Genomic DNA, 7,268 nt, shown 5'->3' with positions numbered 1-7,268 from the left:
CAGAAATTGAATTTGCTCTGTGCTCCTCCAAGAACATAAACCAACCACACAGCCCTGCGGTCCCTTTATTTTTCCTATCTCTGGCTCTGCTTTACTTCTCACACAGTTTTATGTCTGAAAGTTTAAAAAGTAATTTATATAAAATCTGCTATAAGCATTTAGCTTGAGTATCAAATTCATTTACATGCTGTTAGATAGAAGAATTAAGCCTTCTTCAGCCTTGGGTAAGGCAAAACTGTAAAGCGAGGCAAAAGGTAACACAACATAAGAACCAAACTTTTTTAACTTGGCTGAACCTCCCTGCCTGTGCATCTAATGTTTTGCCTCTGAGAATAGAACTTATTAGCAGCCCTGAAGTAAAAAGACAGGATATTCTCAACAAGGGCCTCGCTCTGCCAAACATCCCAGAGTTTGTCTCCAAGGACTTGAAAAGAAAGGAAAGAATGAAGAGCGGAAACCATAAAGCATGCAGTCCGGCTCTCATCTAATTACTGAATGAATGGCACAGTTGTTTTGTCTGATTGCACTAAGCTAGTTATCCACTGCTAGCTTCATTGACAAAAAGGGAATCTACACAAATTATAGGGAAATTCAAGCACTAAAGGAATGTTTTGGTTCAGAGGTTTGCAATGACTATTGGCTTTGGTTTTTGGCAAAGTCTGTCTTTGCCGTATGAACTCGGCTGTGCTGGGTCAGCTTGAAGCGTTCCCAAAAGCCTACAAGAGGACAGACTTCCTTGTCATCTGTATCCCATCAATAAATTAAAGTGATGTTCTCCAGCTCGTGTTTGTTTCTTGGCAGGCTAATCTACAATCAGAAAAAGAAAAGCCTTTCATTTGTGGACTCCAGCTAAAGGAAGGAAGCTTTTGTATGGGGATTCACCGGAGACCAAAATATTAAAAAGTGGAAGAGGAAAACCATATGTTGCCGTTCTCCTAAGCGAACAGTTCAAAGTTCTGGCTAAAGCAATGCTTGAGTTCATTATACAGAAAAGTAAGTCTTTTACTGTGAGAAGACGGTATACGAATAATAATGTTGATACCTCTGAATGTTATAAACATTGACATTTTAAGTCATCTTCTGTTTTCTTCTATTTTTTTATATCAGAAAAAACTAAGCATTAGTTATTTCAAAGAAGCCTTAAATGATAATACATTTTAGGATAATGCTTTAAGATTTGCACTGCAGTTAAGAAGGAAGTGAGGAATCCAAAAGAATAGAAATCGAAGATAATATTCATAAACTCATGAGAGATAGTCGTAGCAAATCTCCTCCCTCCCTTAGAGATAGCCGTAGCAAAGCTAGTTGACAACTTGTAGTTGCAATAATTGAATCCATATTAAAGTAGAAGTGGTAAAAATCACCGTGCTGATTATCTGAACCCTCTTGCATAGTCTATTAAATAGTGTACTGTTAAAAACACTTCTTAAACTCTCTTGCTTCTCCAGGGATTAACCTTGCCTTCATATAATTTGTGAACAAGTGTACTGAAGAGAATAAAGTTGGTGGGGCCCTTCAATTGCCTGTGGTAGAAAGCATGGGTATATTCGGATCTCTTCTAGCTTGACCACACTTGTGTTTGGTTTCCTTTTTTAGTTCTTTGAAGCAGCCAAGCAAGAAATCCTACCTTAATACCTATATCCTTCAAAGAGTATGACTTCTAGCAAAAAACTTCAGTACTTTCCGTTGTCCAGTTCCTTATAGAAAGGAAGTGATTTGTTTCCTTTGTGTGGTAGAGCCATTTATAAAGACCGGCAGTAGATCAAGTGCATGGAGCACGATCTGCAGGAACACTGATGAAAATTTGATAGAAGAGGTTCATCAGACAAAAATATAGATCTGGCTTTGAATGTGCACTTACCTAGTTTACTGCAAAGAGGACTAAATCACAAGTCAGGATATTTTGTTCCTAATTCTGGCCTTACTGAGTGGTGAACACTATAAGTCTCCAGAATCAGACACTCTTTATTTTTTTTTTTATTTTTTTTTATTGGTGTTCAATTTACTAACATACAGATTAACCCCCAGTGCCCGTCACCCATTCACTCCCACCCCCCGCCCTCCTCCCCTTCCACCACCCCTAGTTCGTTTCCCAGAGTTAGCAGTCTTTACGTTCTGTCTCCCTTTCTGGTATTTCCCACACATTTCTTCCCCCTTCCCTTATATTCCCTTTCACTATTATTTATATTCCCCAAATGAATGAGAACATATAATGTTTGTCCTTCTCCGACTGGCTTACTTCACTCAGCATAATACCCTCCAGTTCCATCCACGTTGAAGCAAATGGTGGGTATTTGTCATTTCTAATAGCTGAGTAATATTCCATTGTATACATAAACCACATCTTCTTTATCCATTCATCTTTCGTTGGACACCGAGGCTCCTTCCACAGTTTGGCTATCATGGCCATTGCTGCTATAAACATCGGGGTGCAGGTGTCCCGGCGTTTCACTGCATCTGTATCTTTGGGGTAAATCCCCAGCAGTGCAATTGCTGGGTCGTAGGGGTCAAACTCTCCCTCTTCGCCGATGACATGATACTCTACATAGAAAACCCAAAAGTCTCCACCCCAAGATTGCTAGAACTCATACAGCAATTCGGTAGCGTGGCAGGATACAAAATCAATGCCCAGAAGTCAGTGGCATTTCTATACACTAACAATGAGACTGAAGAAAGAGAAATTAAGGAGTCAATCCCATTTACAATTGCACCCAAAAGCATAAGATACCTAGGAATAAACCTAACCAAAGAGGTAAAGGATCTATACCCTAAAAACTATAGAACACTTCTGAAAGAAATTGAGGAAGACACAAAGAGATGGAAAAATATTCCATGCTCATGGATTGGCAGAATTAATATTGTGAAAATGTCAATGTTACCCAGGGCAATATACACGTTTAATGCAATCCCTATCAAAATACCATGGACTTTCTTCAGAGAGTTAGAACAAATTATTTTAAGATTTGTGTGGAATCAGAAAAGACCCCGAATAGCCAGGGGAATTTTAAAAAAGAAAACCATAGCTGGGGGCATCACAATGCCAGATTTCAGGTTGTACTACAAAGCTGTGGTCATCAAGACAGCGTGGTACTGGCACAAAAACAGACACATAGATCAGTGGAACAGAATAGAGAACCCAGAAGTGGACCCTGAACTTTATGGGCAACTAATATTCGATAAAGGAGGAAAGACTATCCATGGGAAGAAAGACAGTCTCTTCAATAAATGGTGCTGGGAAAATTGGACATCCACATGCAGAAGAATGAAACTAGACCACTCTCTTTCACCATACACAAAGATAAACTCAAAATGGATGAAAGATCTAAATGTGAGACAAGATTCCATCAAAATCCTAGAGAAGAACACAGGCAACACCCTTTTTGAACTCGGCCATAGTAACTTCTTGCAAGATACATCCACGAAGGCAAAAGAAACAAAAGCAAAAATGAACTATTGGGACTTCATCAAGATCAGACACTCTTTAAATCCTGGCTCTGCCACTTACCAGCTGTGTGACTTGAGCCAGTGACTTAACCTCTCTGAACCTCAGTTTCCCCATCTTAAAATCAAAATTACAAAGAATACTCAACTCATAGGGTTGTAATATATCTAGCACATAAAAAGCACTACGTAAGTGTTGTTCAGTCAACTAAATAAACTATTCTGCTATTGACAACGAAGATCAGATCTTAGCCTTACAATGTAGGGATTTTTGTTTGTAAATAGAAATACCTTATACTTCGCACATCGTGGAGGTTTCCAATGAGTACCTTATCTCCTCTTTGCCCCATCCTGCTTCCAGATACAGGAAACACGTGGCACAAAACATGGAATTTAAAGTGGTTACAACAAAATTCTATCAGGAACAGCTTCAAATTGTGGACAATTGGGTACCATTTGCCACTGAAGACAGGCTTGTACCTAAGAGAAAGAATTCATCAGAAGACCAAGGAAACTTTCTCTTTTAATGCCCAGAAGATGCATCATTAACCTCTTCTCTGTGGCAAATCAAGCAGTATGGGATAATGATGAGCCTCTCAGAGAGTCTCTCCTAAAGACTAACATCAAATCAAGTGTAAAAAGTTTGATTTGTGACTGTAGGTAGATTATTTCTTTTGGAAAGAAAATTGCTTTCTAATAAAGGAAATAATTAGTTTAGTGTTGGATTGTTGATTTTTTTTTCAAATTACCTACCATCATAATTCTCTACTACTCATTTGAAAAGCAATGAAAAGTTTATTCTTCTTAGGAAATCTCACATAAATAAGAAGTAGACACATTTAATTTCCTTTCTAAAGTCATATTTTTCCTGAACTTCAAATTTGTAAGAGTTCTTTTAAGATCTTTTTTTAAATTATTTTATTTCTTTATCTTTAAGTAAACTCTCTGCCTAATGGGGAATCAAACTTACAACCCTGAGATTAAGAATCTCAGGCTCTACTGCCTGAGCCATCCAGGTACCCTGAAATAGTTCTTCTAGGGGGTCTAGTACCCTGAAGATGTCTTCTAGGGGGTCCTGGGTGGCTCAGTCAGTTAAACTGCTTCGGCTCAGGTCATGATCCCTGGGTCCTGGGATCCCACTCCCTGCATCGGGCTCCCCACTCAGCAAGGAGCCTGTTTCTTCCTCTCCTTCTGCCCCCTACTCACGCTTGCTCTCTCTCTCTCTAGTGTGCTCTCAATCTCTCTCAAATAAATAAAATCTAAAAAAAAAAAATTATCTTCAAAATTCAACCCACTTGAAACTTGACATCTACAAATAGGGCCAGTATTCAGTAAACGGTCCCTGCTCTAGAAACAGCAAAGCACTCAATTTCTAGACAATTCTGATTATTATAAAAAAAAATTCATAGCATTAATGGTAAAAAAAAAATTGGCAAAAAATATAACGTGGAGATATCCTTCACATTATGCAGGAAAATATTTTCTGTTGGATCAATGAGTACATCACCTTTTATAAATCCATTCAAATCATGGAAAACTGATGTATCATATTTATCAGTTCTTCAGAAAGATGTTGACCTTTTATGGTTAAAATATAATAGAAACAACCAAAGAAAATAATTAATAGATTAAACTACACAAAATCTTAGTGATAAGACAGTCAACTGACCAAAAATATGGATGAGGAATTAACATAAAAGCTAATACAATGAATACATAAATAAAATATTCAAGTCCTCGCCAGTAACAAGAAATATGCAATGTTTTAAAACAGTAAGGTATAATTTTATACCTAATAATAATTATTGGCTTTAAAATTATATAATAATTTTTGACTAGTAATAACTATTAGCTATTGCCGTTGAAATTAGGCAATACAATGCTGACAAAATACACACACACAGTGTTGCTGGCGACAAACATTATACAATCCTTTGGAAGGCAATTTGCCAATACGCAGCAAAAAAATTAGACTCATTATTCTACCAAGTAGCCCCTCCTTGTAGGAATTCGATATGTAAAAATTCAAAAGAAAAAGGTCTATATTTATATATTCATAACAGTATTATTTTAAGTGGCTAAATATTAAAAACCACTTAGTACCCAACCACTTATCCTTTCAAAAAAATATCTAAAAGCCATTTTAGGGAATCCCTGCGTGGCTCAGTGGTTTAGTGCCTGCCTTCCGCCCAGAGCGTGATCCTGCAGTCACTGGATCAAGTCCGGCGTGGGGCTCCCTGCATGGAACCTACTTCTCCCTCTGCCTGTGTCTCTGACTCTGTGTGTGTGTGTGTGTGTGTGTGTGTGTGTGTGTGTGTGTGTCTTTCTTGAATAAATAAATAAAAATCTTTAAATAAATAAATAAAAGCCATTTAAACAAGATAAGTATGGGGACTATGCAGCAATATAAAAAACTGTTTGTGTTGCTGATGTAGTGGAAAACAACCAATTTAAAATTGCAACAACATAAAAATTTACATCTACAGGCAATGATAAGGAAATGAGTAAAAGATTCCAATAACTGCACTATTGTTGTAGGATCATTGCTGAGCGTCTCCTTTCCCTTTAATTTTTCAAAATTATCATTACATGATTTTTTTATCATACTGGGCAAAAAGCCATCCCCTTTAGCTGGTGGCGGCTAGCTCCTCTACCTCGTGGAGATGGCCTCGGTCCAGGATTGGGAGTAAGAGACAGAGAACTATCCCTTGTTCTAACCATTCCCAAGTGCAGTCTTAGTACCATTCTCCCCACAGTTCAGGTGTATATGCCAGTAAAGTGTCGATATTTTTCTTTAAGCTCCTTCTTGTGCTTTGCCCCCAAGAAATTGGTTTCTAGGGACGCCTGGGTGGCTCGGTGGTTGAGTGTCTGCCTTTGGCTCAGGATGTAATCCTGGGGTCCCAGGATCGAGTTCCACATCGGATTCCCTGTGTGGAGCCTGCTTCTCCCTCTGCCTGTGTCTCTGCCTCTCTCTGCGTATCTCTCATGAATAAATAAATAAAACCTTTAAAAAAAAAGGAAAGAAAGAAAGAAAGAAAGAAAGAAAGAAAGAAAGAAAGAAAGAAAGAAAGAAAGAGAAAGAAAGAAAGGAAAGAAGAAAGAAAGAAAGAAAGAAAGAAAGAAAGAAAGAAAGAAAGAAAGAAAGAAAGAAAGAAAGAAAAAGAAAGATTGGTTTCCATTAACATTACTATCCCAAATGCCAGGTTCCTGCTTCTTTATTTATAATGCCTCTTGCCTTCATCCATTCTCCCATGGCTATACTTTTTCTAGGCCCTTCTCTCTCTCCTCTCCAAATGATTACAGTTGCTCTACACTCATCTGCACATCTCCAGTCATTCCCCACTGTCAGTCTGCTCTGCACATGGCTTTACCATCAGTTCAATTGTTCAAAAACAATTCTGCATTATGACTCTCCTGCTAAAACACTCCAAAATGTCTCCCATTTACCCCCCAAATTAATCTGAACTCTTGCCAAGTCTTTCTGTAGAAGACCAAGATTCCGCAAGGCCTATCACTGTTTTCCAAGCCTGCTAGTGAAAACTTTTCTCTAGTTAGGCTTGTCTTCTTACTGCATTCAATACTTCCATTCGTGGTGTTCTCTCTCGCTCTCACTCTCTCTCTCATTTTTTTCATACATTTACAGACACACACATACATACACACACACATTCACAGTCAATTTTTATTCTGTCCTTTTTATCCTTGGTTCTGACTAGAATACCCTCTTCTCACCTCTCTGCCTTCAATCTTATTTTCCTTCTTATCTTTGTGTGACCTTTTTCTGAATTCCTCTATCATCTGTCCATTCAGTTTATCTAGAGCTCTCT

This window comes from Canis lupus, chromosome 22 (genome assembly GCF_003254725.2).
Source record: "Canis lupus dingo isolate Sandy chromosome 22, ASM325472v2, whole genome shotgun sequence".
In the NCBI taxonomy this organism is placed as follows: domain Eukaryota; kingdom Metazoa; phylum Chordata; class Mammalia; order Carnivora; family Canidae; genus Canis; species Canis lupus.
This window is presented reverse-complemented; position numbering follows the sequence as displayed.